The sequence below is a fragment of the Rana temporaria genome, chromosome 4, assembly GCF_905171775.1.
Source record: "Rana temporaria chromosome 4, aRanTem1.1, whole genome shotgun sequence".
Taxonomy (NCBI): Eukaryota; Metazoa; Chordata; class Amphibia; order Anura; family Ranidae; genus Rana; species Rana temporaria.
This window is the reverse complement of record NC_053492.1, coordinates 172,386,254-172,404,171: the sequence shown is the minus strand read 5'-3', so window position 1 is coordinate 172,404,171 and position 17,918 is coordinate 172,386,254. Positions and strand designations below refer to the sequence as shown.

The following is a 17,918-nucleotide window of genomic DNA, read 5'->3' as shown; positions in this document are numbered from 1 at the left end:
TGCTCAAAAGATCATTCAACAAGGTGATCAGACTAGACCGATCTAATCTTATTTATTCAAATGCCAACAAACAACCTAATAAAACTGACTCTATCAGAATAGTGACCAAATTTTCGCAACAGCATATTCAAATGCGACAGATTTTTAAAAAATTTTGGCCCCTACTTCTAGCCGACAATACGATATCAAAATATATAAAACCATATCCTGAAATCACATTTAAACGGACTCCCTCACTGAGGGATCGCCTTGTCCAAAGTCACCACACCAGAAAGGAATGTGAGACATCTACTACCAAAGGTACTTTTTCTTGTGGTAACTGTGACATTTGTCGGTTTATATATACCAATGACGTCACTCTTTTACCCAACGGTCGCATTCACAAACTAAAGTTCCGTGTCACCTGTCAATCGGTGGGCGTCGTCTACTTGGCATCTTGCCAATGTGGATGTTTCTATGTTGGCAAGACCAAGAGACCGTTTTTTAAACGCATTAGAGACCATGTCAACCCTCTATATAAGCGTCTAATGACCACTGCTTTAAATAGACATGTAGGTTGCCTACATGACTTTGATCTTAACGCTGTAAGTTTCTCAGCCCTGGAGCATGTTCCTATACATGTTCGAGGTGGAGGAATTGACCAGACCTTACTCCAACTTGAAACCAAATGGATACATCAGTTAGATGCCACTAAATTTCCGGGGTTGAACGAATATATCAGTTTCAAGCCCTTTCTGTGAAAGAAATATTTATAAGAAATTCTATTATTATTAAATAAAATGGTGTGGCCTCTACGTTATTCCATCTAAGAAAGGTGTTATGGTCTGGTCATTTCCTCCCTCCTCATTACATCCTGCTCTATTGCCACTCTCCAGCAGGTCCTACATGTATTCTACTTTGACCACCAAACTCTTTGCCCCATATTCCACCTAGTGGGCAAGTTCCGGCACTGGCTAAAATCAACCCACCTGCTCCCATTTATGATGGGGGCAATAATGTGTTATATATTGCTATATATCATTATAACAACCACATTTACTTCCTTTGAATATTGATGTATAATTTATGAATCAATAATAATGTTGTCGATTTTTGATTGTATGTATTGAAATATACTGAATACATATGTTTGTACATATAGTGTAAACCCTACATTTTTCATTTTATTGGTAAATATGTTGTATATAATTTTTTATTTTGGCTTGGGTCTCTGGCTTGGCAATTTTTCCTTTCTGGGTTCACCTATATGTGGGACTAGCTTGAGCCCTAATTAGTTCTGGAGGTAATGTGCATCCTTCCCAATAAGCCACTACAGCCCTTTTCCATACATCAGCCCATTCACATCCCTGTTCAGGGTCTCTCTCCCCTTCTTATTAGTGATTTTTTGTTTGTCTTAATTCTTTAGTATATTATGACTTCTACAACATATGATCTACTGCTTTTGCTTTCATGTTTTATTGCTTGGTTTGCCTTGATCAGTCAGCTTGCGGTCATGGTCCACGCCGCTCTGTGTATGTGTGACTGTTTTGGTGCTGCTGGCTGGCAATCGCTCTCTTTTAGTGCTCTGTGTTCCTCCCCTCTGCACTCATACGTTTCCTTCCTTTTTTCCTTTTTTTCCAGAGTGCGGCTCCGCTGATTGGCCGGTGTCATCATATGACACGGCTGCTTCAGCGCTAAGGAGTGTGGGAATTGTAGGCATCTCAGCGACCATGTGACCTCTGAGATCCAATCGCGATGCACCCGCCTCCCCAACAGGCTATATATAGCATGATATGATCATTATCTGTCTGCTACCAACAGGGTACTGACAGATGTCTTTATTCCTCTTAAAGATAGGTAAGTTTCCATCCTGCAACCATTCACTCTCCTCACTATTGTCTCCTCTGTGTAAGGTTTGAATACTTATGGCTAAACCTTCACTTTTTCATTTATTTTCATTCATTTTCTACCCTTTTTAAAGGAGATTATCTGTAGACTTTTCAGCTGCAATTGACTGGTCCTTGATTTTTGCTGCAAACGACTATCCTTTGACTTTCTATCACCAGCTGATGTTTGCTTGCACTCAGACTGTTCATCTAGTTAAATACTCCATGTAAGTTGATCACTTGCTTACACTTAATAATTTAGTTACCCATGTTCTCACTAACTTTATGAAGTATACTAAATCTATTCAAACACTTTTTTTTTTTTTTTCTCAGATGAATTGAGGCTCTTCAGTGCCCATGTTATTGTCTTACTTAATTCCCCTGTATTCACCTTGATTTTATTACGCTTCAAGGTATGGCTGTTTTACATATATTAACCCTATTGACTCTATTATGGATTTGTTTAATTAGTTGAAACAGATCATAATTTAATAACACATATTCTAACATAGATTATTTTTCTTCTGTATTTTTAAGTCCTGTCAGTTGAACTTGGATTTCAATATCCACCCTGAGGGGGTTTTTCCTTGACTGGCTGTGCATGAAGCTAGGGTAGGTTTTATTTCTCCTACCTATGGAATTTTGCTGCCAGCCCCCTCTCATGGGCTGAACAGCATTGGCTGCTACCAGGCTGTGGATATATGCGCATTTGCTCCTATGAACTTTGGTTTCTCTTGCCCCGCCAGAGATCCCAGCCAAACTTTTGTTTGTACTCTATATACATGACATGTTTTGTTGAACATATATAATCGAATTTCTTTTAGAGCTTATATTGTATGCATATGTTAAAATTGTTTTATTCTTTTTCATCTCTTTAGAGTAATCTAGAGAGACGATCTTGTCCTAATTCCCCTGAAGAAGCCAAGAGGCGAAACTAGTAGGGTCGACCTGATCGAAAAAATTATTTCTAGATCTTGCTCCCACAAAATAATTTATGCACTATCTGTATATTGAATTACTATATTTTGTAAAAATTGAATGAATAAACCTTTTTTATATATACATACATACTTTGTCTGGTTTTCTTCATCGCACCGCAATAATCCCCCCAACTCTTCCAAAAAATTCCCCTCCTTTGAATCTATTTTGGGATGAGGTGCTGTATCCTTTTTTAGGACTCTCGATCACATACCCCCAATCTACCCTGTTTATATCTATTGTTGTTCCATCTGCTAATTTCAAAATGTTCTCTTTCTCTTGCTCACTCCAGTTGCACCAAGTTCTGCTCCCCACCTATTCAAAAAAGGTGTTACCAATGGTTCCGACATTAGAGTAAGAATCTTATGAATCTGGGAAATTCTGTGCCTTGGTGCATCCTGTAAGTTGGGCAATTTTTCAAATGATAATAAACATTCTCCTGATTTTATTGGATGTGGCAGTGTCTTTAAAAAAATGTCTTAACTGATGGTATCTTAGTTCATCTATCACTAGTAACTGGAGACTGTCATGTCTGCCAGTGGGGTAAATACTGACTTAGAGGGTATACAGACTTATGCAAATGCTACATTTTACCTTTTCTCAATCTTTTTGATTCAGAAAATAAATAATAAATATGACTTTGCATTTACAAAAATCAGTTTTCTGCACATGTTGTGCTACAGTCTTTTTAAAAAGCAAAATAATAAAATGTATACCAGGGGTGTCCAAACATTTTAACAGAACATAATTTGTTAGGGTGTGCCTACAAGTATATGTGCATACGTGAATAAGCAAATCTTTTTTTTTTTACCGAACAAACCTATCTTCCCTCACTCAAACCTGTCTCTGAACTGGTATTTATTATTTTTTTCCTTCCATATTTATTGTTTATTTTTGAGTCAGTTATGGGGCAAAACTACAGAACATGGGGCCCCAAAGTAAAATTTTGACAGGGCCTTTGGTGCCCTCCTTTTTGCTATTTATCTTAACATAAAGGATGTCCAAATCAAGAACATGTAGCAGGATTGCTGCCAGCATAGTCATTACACTACGAGGGAGCACTACTGTGGACAGTTCACACTGTTTCTGTGAGCCATTGTGAGCGTCAAAACATTGTTAATGACACCCCCAGATCAGTTCACAGATCTCAGGGAGTGTAAGCGGGTCACACAATGGGATTGGAGGAAAAGCCTTAAGCTGCGTAGGGGGGTTTTCACTGTCAGGGCGATAAGGATGTAGAACTGTCTTCCACAATTGGTGGTGGCAGCAAGGAGTATTGATATTTTTAACCACTTAAGACCCGGACCAAAATGCAGCTAAAGGACCTTGCCCCTTTTTGCGATTCGGCACTGCGTCGCTTTAACTGACAATTGCGCGGTTGTGCGACGTGGCTCCCAAACAAAATTGCTGTCCTTTTTTTCCACAAATAGAGCTTTCTTTTGGTGGTATTTGATCACCTCTGCGGTTTTTATTTTTTGCGCTATAAACAAAAATAGAGCAACAATTTTGAAAAAAATGCAATATATTTTACTTTTTGCTATAATAAATATCCCCCAAAAATATATAAAAACATTTTTTTTTTACTCAGTTTAGGCCGATACGTATTCTTCTACCTATTTTTGGTAAAAAAAAATTATAGCGTTTACAAAATAGGGGATAGTTTTATTGCATTTTTATTAATATTTTTTTTTTACTACTAATTGTCGGCGATCAGCGATTTTTTTCGTGACTGCGACATTATGGCAAACACTTTGGGGGGTGTGGCTGTAGGTGTGATGTCATCGATTGTGTCCCCCTATAAAAGAGATGACACAATCTATGCAGCCGCCACAGTGAAGAGCGGAGAAGCCGTGTTTACACACAGCTCTCCCCGTTCTTCAGCTCTGGGGACCGGTCCCGGGTCTCCAGCGGCGATCGGGTCCGCTGGTCCCGGTCACGGAGCTTCGGACCGGGTCGCAGGAGCGCACCGCAGGCACTCGCCCACGGCTGGGTACTAGTACAGGACGTACATGTGCCCAGCCGTGCCATTCTGCCGACGTATATGTGCAGGAGGCGGTCCTTAAGTGGTTAAAAGACTCTTGGACCTGCATCTTAAAGAACACAACATACAGGGATATGGGAAATGATTATCGACACTGACACACGTACACCTACACAGGTTGAACTGGATGGACTATTGTCTTTATTCAACCTTACCTACTATGGGCCTAATCCTCAAAAGAGATACGACGGAGTAACTGCTGTTACTCTGTCGTATCCCTGGTCCTAACTATGGAACTGATCCACAGAATCAGTTTCCCATAGTTAGGACGAAGATCCGACATGTGTAATTGAATTACACTGTTGGATCTTAGGATGCAGTACCGCATCCGCCGCTGGGGGCATTTCGCGTCGAAATGCCGCCTCGGGTATGCAAATTAGGACTTACGGAGATCCACAAAGCTTTTACGCTTCGTTTTTTCTCCGTAAGTTTTATTTTGCAAACGCAAAATTAGGGCTGCTTTTACAAAGTGTAAACTGTTTACACCTTGTAAAAAGAGACCTTTCTTGCTAGCGACGCAATTTTTTTTTAATTTTAAAAAATTTTTTGTCGCCGTATCTTTTTTTTTACCCGACGTAACGCAATTTCGCGCTATGCACGTCACGAAAATGACGTCACGAGCATGCGCAGTACGGCCGGCGCGGGAGGGCGCCTCATTTAAATGGGAATCGCCCCCTGGAGAAGAGGAACGCCTTGCGCCGGCCGGATTTAAGTTACACCGCTCAAAATTTCTAGGTAAGTGCTTTGTGGATCGGGCACTTAGGTAGAAATTTTGCGGCGGTGTAACTTAAATAGGAAAAATTACGTTACGCCCGCTGGCTGAGGATTTGGCCCTATGTAACTATGTCATATACAGATTTTATTGCTAACATTTTCAAAATAGCCCTTATAACAGCTGTGTGGGCAGCTATGACTTTTGTTACTCAACTGGGCTGGGTTACATCCATGTGCTCAAGTAATGTGCATTAATGGATGTTTTTTAATGAGATTTTATATGCATTTCTAATGTGTCACTGCCCGTTTTATGTGCCTTTGAATCAACAGCTGTGCTAAAGTTAAGAGAAGAGAATAAAGGTCTATGTGCTGAAAGGGTAGATTTGGGGGAGTGAAGATTTGTGCTAAGAGGGGAGATTTCAGCACTGGGGGAGATTTGAACTGGAGGGAGGGGGTAATTTTCGCCTTTTTGTTTGGGGAGAATTTTGGCTTGCGGAAGGAATTTGTGTTGGGGGGGGGGGGTGAGTTTGCAGATTAGTGCTGGATTTACTTGGGGTGGGAGGGTATATTTTTTGCTAAGAGGGGAAGGAGAGGGAGACTATTACTTGCAGGGGACTTTTGAGCTTCCTTGAGTCCTGCACTCTGTACATACCCCTGACTCCTGCATCCTCTGCGTTATGTGCTCCTGATTCCTGCATTCTGTGCATTACATACTCCTTACCTCTGCACTCTGTGCATGACATGCCCCTGAACTTTTCACTCTGCGCATTGCATGCCCCCAATCCCCAAACTGTTTATATTACGCAATCCTGACTGCTGCACATTACACACCTTTGTGCTTTATGCACTCCTGACCCCGAGCACAATGTGTACTACATGCTCCTGATCCCAGGAAACTGTGCATTATGCACTCCTGACACATGCACTCTGTGTGCTATACACTCCTGATCCCCTACACATGGTGCATTACACACTCATGACCCCTGCACTCTGTCCATTACATACTCCTGACCGCCGCACACTGTGTTTTATGTACTCCTGATCCCTAAACGATGTGCCTTACACACTCCTAACCCCTGTACTGTGAGTATTACAGACTTCTGAACTATATACACTATATTGTACGGCAAGTAGTTATGGGTTTTATTTGACCATACCCCTTTAAGCTCAATTCCACTGTTACCACAATTTGGCCATTGTTCGCAGTGACACTATGTGCGCCGTATTTTTGCTCTCCTTATGGTGGTCAAAGGTGACCCAAATCTTACGATCCTAGTAACCCTGCCGGGTGGTTTCCTTTTAGTTCAGTGTAAATTGAGCTGCAAAATCTCTCTCTCTCTCTCTCTCTCTCTCTCTCTCTCTCTCTCTCTCTCTCTCTCTCTCTCTCTCTCTCTCTCTCTCTCTCTCTCTCTCTCTCTCTCTCTCTCTCTCTGATGTCTTTTCCTCTCTCTCTCTCTCTCTCTCTCTCTCTCTCTCTCTCTCTCTCTCTCTCTCTCTCTCTCTCTCTCTCTCTCTCTCTCTCTCTCTCTCTCTCTCTCTGATGTCTTTTCCTCTCTCTCTCTCTCTCACTTTCTCTCTCATGTAGTTTTAATTACCTGACTAATTTATTAGCCGGGCAGAAATTAGTGAAAATGAGAACCAGTGGCAAATAAGTTGTTGGAAAAAAATGTAATCGTTTGAAAGTGTGTGTATGTTTTTTTTTTATTGTTTTTTTTGTGTAGTTTTATTTTACAGCAATGTCACTGAAGCTAAAATAGAGTTCCATATTGTGCCCTGACAGCTGTCATTACAAATGATAGAAAACATTTGAGATCTCATGCACATGTCACAATGTGTGAGAGTTTATGAAGGTTCTTTACTGACACTGTTCATAGAGCAGACAACAAAATCAATCTGATATCAGAAAAGTGTGCACTTTACACTGATAGTATTATTTCCCATGATGTACTGGAGTCAGGATACAGAAAGCATTTGCCAGACAATTTCCGTTAAGGATGACTTGTTTAATTTTAGTGGCAGAGGTGTAAGTGAACATAATTTTCGTACACAAGTAACTTGAACTATGGTACCCAGATATACATTACTTTATTTTTATGGTTTAGAATAGTGACAGGAGCAAGGAAAACATTTTCCCATGTGTCTTTCAATTTCACCAGAGTGTTAGGTAAGAGGGAAAACAGATGTATTATGAAGATAGTAAAGAAAACTGGCCAAATGCCTGAAGAATAAGTACTTGCATTTGTCTTGATATTGCCCTGCTGTAATCCTTTGTAAAAAAAACACAGGCTACATAGGGAGGGGACAATCGGATTCTACTGAAGTGCACATGTGCGAAACGAACAGAGGGATGACCTTATTAGCACGCCGCTGCATCTTTATTGTCCAATCAGAAAGTTGTTTCTTTGAATTAACCCATTGTTCTTGACCAAGCTGCTGCTGTTGCAATGATATCAAGGGCATTGATGTGTTATCTCAACTCAAGACTGGCAAGACAAGATTGCAAATCCATTGCTAGGTAACATCTTACCCATATAATTATTTTACTTATATATTGAGCTGCTTATTTTTCTTTAAGAGCCCCATTGTAACCCTTTCTAAATAAAAATCAAGTTATTAACCAATACCATTCTATAAAAGTATTAATACTTATATTAAGTATAAATTATATTCATCAACCTAAATAGGTACTAAATGAACTGTGACAATCCTGCCAAAAAGTGCAAAAAAAGTGCCAATGTGATAGGAGCACCAATATGCAAATCATAGTCCATTCATCTGAACTAGGTAAGAAGTGATGGTAATCTCCTGTGATACTGTCTTCCTTCCACCCTGCTTCACCCGACCACTTGCATTGCTCCTATCACATTGGCACTTATTTTTTCACTTTTTTCACTTTTTGGCAGGATTGTCACAGTTCATATGGGGCCAGATTCACAAAAGAGATACGACGGCGTATCTCCTGATAAGCCGTCGTATCTCTGTTTCTATCTATGCGACTGATTCATAGAATCAGTTACGCATAGATATCCATAAGATCCGACAGGTGTAATTGTTTTACACTGTCGGATCTTAGGATGCAGTACCGCGGCCGCTGCTGGGGGGAGTTTGCGTCGTAAACCAGCGTCGGGTATGCAAATTAGGAGTTACCGCGATCCACGACGGATTTTCGCGTTCGCTACGTCGCCGCTAGTCTAGTTTCCCGTCGCAAAGTTAGTCGTCGTTTTTGGTGCCCTAACATTAGTCAGCAAACGTATTGCTGTCTAAAGTATGGCCGTCGTTCCCGCGTCGAAATTTAAAAATGAACGTCGTTTGCGTAAGCCGTCCGAGAATACGGAATTAAGCCACGCGCGTCGCCGTTCGAAAAAATTACGTCACTGCGCGCAAAGCACGACGGGAATTGTGAAACGGAGCATGCGCAGTAGGTCCGGCGCGGGAGCGCGCCTAATTTAAATGGCACACGACCATTTGAATTGGCTCGCCTTGCGCCGGACGTCTTTACGATACACCGCCGCAAGTTTCCAGGTAAGTGCTTTGTGGATCGGGCATTAAAACTGGAAACTTGCGGCGGTGTATCATAAACGGGTTACGTTACACCGGCGCTCTTGTACGCGAATCTGGCCCTTAGTACCTATTTAGGTTCATGAATATAATTTATACTTCATCTTTTTTTACTGTACAGCATTTAGGGTTGATTTTAGCGCATCATTACATCACAGTTTTTATTAGTATAGTACACTATTTTTATGTATGCAGCTTTAATTATTTGGTTATCCTTGTTGTTGTCTTTTCTTTTTTATTTACCACAATAGCGCTGTAGTATCACGTTTTCAATACTTATATTAAATAGTTACATTTGTAAAAGATACTTGGCATGAACCTTCACATGTTGACTAGGCTGTACAGAATGGCTTTGGAAAGTCTTTATTTTTAATTAAAACTACTGAAAAGATCACATCTTTTTTACCTAACCTGCTGAAAACTGAAACACATATGACACCTTTAGCTATTTATACTCATTTAGATTTTTACCAATCAGGCTGGAAAGGCCATTAGTAATGATACCTACATCCTTTAAAGTGGAATTACAGTCATTTTAAAAAATAAATACATTAAATAAATGAATGCCTGTGTCCCCATTGCAAAGTTTTGAAATTATTTACGATGCAATACAGTATGTTCACGGAGACAAGAAATAAGTAGAATTTCTCATGTAAAGTCTCCTCAACAATAAACACTTGTTTTACATAATAGAAGGGGTATGACCTCATTCATTTAATTTTGTGCTGTCTATCAGTTAAATAAATTCCTCATCCTTCCCTTGTGGTAATCGGCACAACTAACAAGGGCAAATTGGGGAGCAGCACACAAAATCTCAACACAGCTGCTGATATACACTGGGCCAGATCCTCAAAAGAGATACGGCGGAGTAACTGCTGTTACTCCGTCGTATCCCTGGTCCTAACTATGGAACTGATCCACAGAATCAGTTTCCCATAGTTAGGACGAAGATCCGACATGTGTAATTGAATTACACTGTCGGATCTTAAGGGTGCAATTCTAGGCCGGCCGCTAGGTGGCGAGGCCATTGCGGCCGGCGTAGAATATGCAAATGACCAGTTACGGCGATCCACGAACGCTCCGACGGGCCCGTCGCTCTAAATCTAAGTCGTTTACGTCGAGTTCCGCCGCGTAAAACTAGGGCTAAGCCCTAGTTGTCTTAAGCCATGTTAAGTATGGCCGTCGTTCCCGCGTCGAATTTTAAATTCTACGTCGTTTGCGTAAGACGTCCGTGAATGGCGCTGGACGCCATTTAGGTTAACGTCTAAGCAAATGACGTCGGAGCGACGTCAGTTAGCGCAATGCACGTCGGCTAATTTACCCGACGGAGCATGCGCAGTACGTCCGGTGCGGGAGCGCGCCTAATTTAAATGGGACTCGCCCATTTGAATAGGAACGCCTTGCGCCGGACGGATTTAAGTTACAGCGCCGCAAAATTCCAGGTAAGTGCTTTGTGGATCGGCACCTAACTTGGGAAATTTGCGGCGGAGTAACTTAAATCCGAAAAGTTACGTTGCGCCGCGGCTTTGTGGATAACCCCCACTGTTCTTTATTACTCAGTTGGTCAAAATACCATACGTATATTCAGGGCTTTTTTCAGGGGGAACTTGGGGGAACTCAGTTCCACCACCTCTGACTCAGACCCTTTGGTGCCTGCTCACCACAATCACTTGTAAACACAGAAGTCTGGTTTCTGTGTTTACAAATGACAGCTCTGTACTGTGTGTAACCCACCTAAACTCTGCACCCTGTATGTAATGCAATCCTCGTATTTAATGCCCCTTTAAGACCCTTCTACTGTTTGTGAAATCTGAACGGGTCGTGGTTGAGTTCCTGCACCTATTTTCTGAGAAAAAAAGCTCTGCGTATATTGTACCCTCAATCAAGTCTGTAAACATGATTTCTTGACTCCTGAAACGTATTGGCCATTGGCCCTAGTCTTTCACCTAATTTTACAATGTAATGAATGTGTATCAGGACTATTAATTAGTGGTGTGGTACTTCAAACTAAGACCCATTTATTTACAAAATGCAAACCAAGGAAACCGTGTAAATTCTTTGGTATGTAGAAGCCACCAACCTGGAATCCATACATCCTGTATAAACACCAGCATAATACTATTGGACAGTAATACCAATCCATTCCTCCAATATGATTCCAATGGGTAGCTTTAAAGGCTAACTCCACCTTTAAGACCATGTTATAGATTACACCTTTATTTAGGGTGCAAAGTGTTGGTTATGTGATAAAATGGTGCACAGAGATCTTGAGTAATGAAGAATGCAGCTTTACCTGCATAGGAGAACAGTATACATGTGTGAGAACAGCATTATGTGAGAAAACAGAAAGAAAAAACATCCTTCCTGTGCAGAATATACAAGCATATACTGTATAAGCACACAGATGCTAGTATATCACTACAGCACCATCCATTGTTGTCGCACTTTCAACACCCCTTCTCAACAGCGTGTGCTTTGCTATATGACATTAAGGTTCTTATGAAGGAGATTAGGACATTCCTTAACCTCTTGACGCAGGCTGTACACATATATGCGGCCTGTGGGCATATGTGCAGCCCTGTTAAAACAGCTTAACTTGCTGAGAGTGTGCTCCCAGCACAGTAGTCGGCATCATCAGTAGGCTTTCGATGCATACTTGCGATTTCCTTCAGAATCAAGCTTCACTTTAAAAATGCACTTGCTTTCTATAGTTTTGTGGTTAGAGTGGAGTTTGAGTATTCAGGTTTTGTGTACCTTAAGTGATGTTATTTCTTCTTCCACTGCCTTATTCCATTCATTGACTTCACTACTTGTTAATTTTTTTATGTCTTGGATGTTGGTTCATGTATGGTATGTATTTTAGCAGCATATTATTGCTTGCAGGGTGGTATTCCCAGTATTGCTTGAGTGGATCTTCTAATTTCAGGCTGTTCAGCAGGATCTAGTGGGGAACTTAACTTGTTCTAATAAGAGTTCCACTGCTTGCTCTGACTCCTGTGTGGCCTCATTTTGGCCAGATTCTCGTGCTAGTTCAGTGGGCAGATTCACCTCACAGCTTTCAGGGATCATTCTTTCAGTGCAATTTCAAGTGCACTTTGCATTTGTAGTGCAACGTGGATTTGCCTTTCGTAAATAACCCCCACTGTTGCTTATTGTCACTTTTGGGTAGATGATTCTATACCACTTACTTTGTTGTACCCCACCAAAATTCCCTCTCTGGCTGTGTTCTCCAACGTAGATCTCTTCTTGCTTGGGAACACTTTAATGTGCCCTATGCTAGGCTTTGATCCATGCCACATTTTGAATGATTTTCTTTGAATGGCTTTTGATGGTAATCTGTTCTGTAGGGATGTTGCAGTCATGATTGCTTCTCTCCAGTACTTGTTAGGTAAGTTGGCTTCTAACAGCAAGCACCTGGCCATTTCTATAAGAGTGTGATGTTTCCTTCCAGCTACACTGCTATGTTCTGGAATGTACGGTGTGGCTGTCTGGTGCCCTATACCTTGATTTTTAAGTATGTTTCCATTTCAATTGCCATTCCTAAAATTCATCATTAAGCATTTAGTAAACACCCCTAATATCATTCTCATTATGGGCACCTGGGTGGACACGTTCAGGCTAATAACATACATGAGTGCAGCATTCTAATGTCTGATTGCTTACTCTGTTTTATTTTTTTAAACTGTTTTTGTTATTTGTTTAATGTAAGTTATTTCTTCCGATTTTATTGTTCTTATTGTGCATATACATGGATGTGCCTATTTGTTGCTTTGGTATGTACAGAATGTACAATCTTTGATACACTAGTGCTGTCTCAATTCCATTGGTACATGCCATTTGTTGGAGAGTACTTTGCCTCTGTATTGGCTTGACCAGTGTAATTAGTATGTGCATTTTTTTTCAATAAGCTAAGTTTAAACAAATTATATACCTCTCAATGAAAACAAGATATCTAATCTCGCCTGTTGGCCTTTCTAAGGCCCCTTTCACACTGGGAAGGGGAGGTGCGGTTATGGTATAGCGGCGCGATTTTTAGCGCTGCTATACTGTGGTTTTAACCCCCGCTAGCGGACGAAAAAGGGTTAATACCCCCGGCAATGCGCCTCTGATTTCAAAGGGAAGGAGCAGTATAGGAGCGGCTCCAAAGATGCTGCTTGCAGGAGATTTTTTTTTCCTCCTGCCAGCGCATCGCCTCTGTGTGAAAGCCCTCTGGCTTTCACATTAAGAATGCTGGGGCAGGATTATTTCAGGCGTTATTTATGTGCTATTTTTATCGCTAAAACGCGAGTAGAGTAGAATACAGGGGATCAAAATATTGTCCAATCCCATCAAAATTGCAACCACCAATTAATTCAGGTTATCTATGTATTATGGCATTGTGTAAATTCCTAGAAACGATGGTTATTTTTCTGGCTACCTCAGCTATAATGCTTACAGTCTGGCTGATTTACTAAAGGACTTGAGGATATTCGCAAAAAAAATTGTAAAGATTCACTTCAATCATCCAATCATATGAAAAGCAAATTCCTGTTTATTTATTGCCTCTGCATTTGCAATCAGATAATTGAAATCTTTTTTCTTTTTGTGAACATTCTCTTTAGCAAATCAACCTCAGTATCTCTCACCTGTAGTTATACAACATTTGAACACTACATCCCATTAGTGTGCTATCTATGGTTTGGCCTGGATGTAGTAAAGTTGTATTTAATACATGTGTATAATACATGTGTATAACCAGAGAAACTTATGGCAAATGTCACTGTCTGGGATAGAATCCAATAATCAAAAGATCTCAATTTTCAGCTAATTTTAGATGTGCAAATAACTGGGATTTAAAAAAAATGACAACACTGATTATGGTGAAAATGAAATACAGAACTGAGAACTAGAATAAACTGCAGATATGATTATGCAGGAAATGTCATTGCAATATAATTGTTCTAATTATAATTCCTAGTAGCTAGGCAGGGTGAGCTACTACAAACCAAATCACATAAATTTCAATTGCACTACTTTAGGTAAGAAGAGAACAGTAATGACGCATAAACACGGTCAGAATTTCCAACAACAAATGTTCGATGGAAACTTTTTGTCGGAAATTCTGACCGTGTGTAGGCTTCTTTAGACATTTGCTGTCTAAATCTCCGACAACAAAAATTTGAGAGCTTGTTCTCAAATTTTCTGACAACAAAATCCGTTCTCGTAAATTCCAATCGTGTGTGGACAATGCCGATGCACAAAATTTCACGCAAGCTCTGAATCAAGTACAAGACGAAAGCGCTCGGTCTGGTAAAACTAGCGTTCGTAATGGAGATAGCACATTCGTCACGCTGTTATGGACTGAAAAGCATGAGGCTGAAAAGCGTGAATCGTCTCTTACCAAACTTCTACTAACACGACTGGTATTGAACTCTCCTTTAACAGTGCCATTGTACGTGTTGTACGTCACTGCGTTCTTGGCATTCGGAATTTCCAACAACATTTGTGCTACCGTGTGTATGCAAGACAAGTTTGAGCCAACACCCGTCGGAAAAAAATCCACAGTTTTGTTGTCGGAATTTCCGATCGTCTGTACGCGACATAAAAGTTAGCTACTTGCCTGTGTCACTACTATGTGCAATAACTACGAATACAGTGGGCTCAGAACTTTTATCTCGTTGCACTACATATCTCAGCATTACTTGCAAGTAAAAGAGAACTTTGGCAAAAGAAGAAAATCACTGACTAAAGAGTCAAGTCTCTTGCTGACTGCAGTCCTAATATAGAAATGCATTTGGCAAAGTAAAAGGAGATTGGCTAAATTTGAATTTTGGACTCACTAAAGCTGGCATAGAACAAATTTGTCATTACATATGGTGAAAGATCTATCAATGTATGGCATGTTTAAAGACACCCAAATAATGAATTTTGTTATACTATCATATTCTGTATATAGAAGATGAGCACCAACCAATGACTCAATGGGACATCAATCTAATGAGCTGGAAATAGAGATGAGAAAAGTCATACACAAGGACCAAGATATGCTTAAGCTCTGACCAATTCAAAGCAGATGTTGGTAAATATTGGATGATCTAATTATAAAAATATATTTTTTGAATGCATCTTTTTTTTCCATAAGAATTTTATTAACAACTAACCAGTTTTATATGAGTAAAGGATCTAAAGCAGGTCAAGTATTACCCAAGTCCCTCGCCCCTCTTTTCGAGTACCAGATGTACATAGGAGCCATACGCTTTTTGTAGCCTTCTCCTCTTATTATTATAGCCTGAAGCTGATGGGAATATAGAATATTATCATCAAAATGGTACATGTTGTATTTGTCTTATGTAGCTATGTGCATTCAAAATCTGGCTTGTTCCCCTCCACGGCAAATCTAACAACAGCTTGGAAGGAGAGGGATTCATTGAACTGCAGCTTGTCTTGGCTCAGAGCACCTTTCCAAGACAAGCTAAGCAAGAGGAATGCAGAGAGGAAAAGGGGCTGACACACCCCTTTCTCCCTCTTTATTTCTATTGTACTTTGCATGCTCATTATACTTTTTCATATTGGGTGCAGAACAATATATCAAACTGTTACATTAAGTATCCTTGTATAACAGTGTAAAATTGCTGTCTCCTCAAAATAACTCAACACATAGCCATTAATGTCTAAACTGCTGGCAACAAAAGTGAGTACAAACTTGGCCCAAAATGTCAATATTTTGTGTGGCCACAATTATTTTGCAGCATTTCTTTAACCCTCTTGGGCGGGTTAACCAGAGCTTCACAGGTTGCCACCGGAGTCCTCTTCCACTCCTCCATGACAACATCATGTAGCTGGTGGATGTTGGAGACCTTGCACTCCTCCACCTTCCGTTTGAGGATTCCCCACAGATGCTCAATAGGGTTTAGGTCTGGAGACATGCTTGGCCAGTTCATCACCTTTACCCTCAGCTTCTTTAACAAGGCAGTGGTCGTCTTGGAGGTGTGTTTGGGGTCGTTATTATGTTGTAATATTGTCCTGTGGCCCTGTCTCCGAATGGAGGGGATCATGCTCAGCTTCAGTATGTCACAGTACATGATGGCATTCATGGGTCCCTCAATGAACTGTAGCTCCCCCATGCCGGCAGCACTCATGGAGCCCCAGACCATGACACTCCCGCCACCATGCTTGACTGTAGGCAAGTCAAGTTCCTCCACCCCAAACTCGCTCATTCATGTCTTTATGAACCTTGTTTGTGCACTGATGCGCAGTCATGTTGGAACAGGGAGGGGCTATCCCCAAATTGGGAGCATGAAATTGTCCAAAATCTCTTGGTTTGCAGACACCTTAAGAGTCAATAACTACGGGGCCAAACCCAACCCTTGAAAAACAACCCCACACCATAATCCCCGCTTCTCCAAATGATTCATACCAGTGCAAAAAGCAAGATTCATAAAGACATGGATGAGTGAGTTTGGGGTGGAAGAACTTGACTGGCCTGCACCTCAACCCGATAGAACACCTTTGGGATGAATTAGAGTGGATACTGCGAGCCAGACCTTCTTGTCCAACATCAGTGCCTGACCTCACAAATGTGCTTCTGGAAGAATGGTCAAACATTACCATAGACACACTCTTAAACCTTGTGGAATAGTAAAAAAGTGGGAGTATGGCCTCAATTAGGCGATTGTAATAAGGTTATTAACGTACCATCATCCGGGTATTGATGAACAAGTAAAGGGGGGAGGGTAGGAATGGAGGAATAGTTGCTGAAGCTAAATCCAGAACAAACCCGCCCAATTGAAATATGGACTATCTCGGTACTGATAAGTCAAGGTAAACAGTAATGAGTAAAAAAGATAATTTTATTAAATTAAAATGTTGCATTAAAACAATAGTGTACATCAAAAGATTGGTAGATTCTCGACTAGTTTTGCGGGGTGTTATTTATTTTTCTCATTGCATTATGGTCCTTTAGATTGGTTCTCCTGAGGAAGCGGACACCCCGCGAAACTAGTCGAGAATCAACCAATCTTTTGATGTACACTATTGTTTTAATGCAACATTTTAATTTAATAAAATTATCTTGTGGAGTAGTAGTTGAAGCTGTTATAGCTGCAAAGGGTGTGCAACTCAATATTGAACCCTAGTGACTAAGACTGGCATGCCATTAAAGTTCATGTCCGTGTAAAGGCAGGTGTCCATATATAAAAAACAAAGTAAGGAAGGTGCTTAATTAAAAAATCTAACTAAAAGTGAAAACGAATGATCTCAGTTTTAAACAAAACAAATTAAGATGGGATTTAGTAGTGGACATAAAAATAAAAACAGAAGGCTGTTTTATATATCATGTATCCTTATAAGTTTGATGATGTTTTGTTGGATCTACACCAAGCATGTCATTTATTATATGAATGAGTCTGAACATGAAAATACTTGTTTAAATGTGCACATAGATGGATGTGTGCTAATTACACCAAATGTGGTTTCTTCCAGCAGTATAGATGAGCCCGGATTGAGGACACTGTCCCCGAACCAATTCTGTCCCCAGTTCTGTCCCCGGATTGGATTTGAACAGGGGCTGGGGCAATTTCAAAGACAGTCAGTGCAGAATAAAAAAAAATCGGAATTACATTTTTTTCTATTATCTGTGCCCCTTTCTGATGTTCATGTGCTGGTCAGAGCGGAGGGAATATTTCTTCAGTTTCGAGTGCATGCCCATTCAGCTCCGCTCGCATGTTCTTCTGCCTTGGCTCAAGTCCCGGCCAGCCACCTGCCTGCTTATCTCCTTGGCTTCC

At 40.6% G+C, this 17,918-nt stretch overlaps 1 long non-coding RNA gene across 1 annotated transcript; it reads left to right on the top strand.

The window, feature by feature from the left end:
• The first annotated feature begins 1,466 nt into the window (after nucleotides 1-1,466).
• Nucleotides 1,467-2,845, top strand: LOC120936760. The gene is made up of 4 exons (XR_005748632.1): nucleotides 1,467-2,092; nucleotides 2,199-2,278; nucleotides 2,403-2,477; nucleotides 2,744-2,845. It is a non-coding gene; the product is annotated as an uncharacterized LOC120936760 (long non-coding RNA).
• Nucleotides 2,846-17,918: the final 15,073 nt, after the last annotated feature.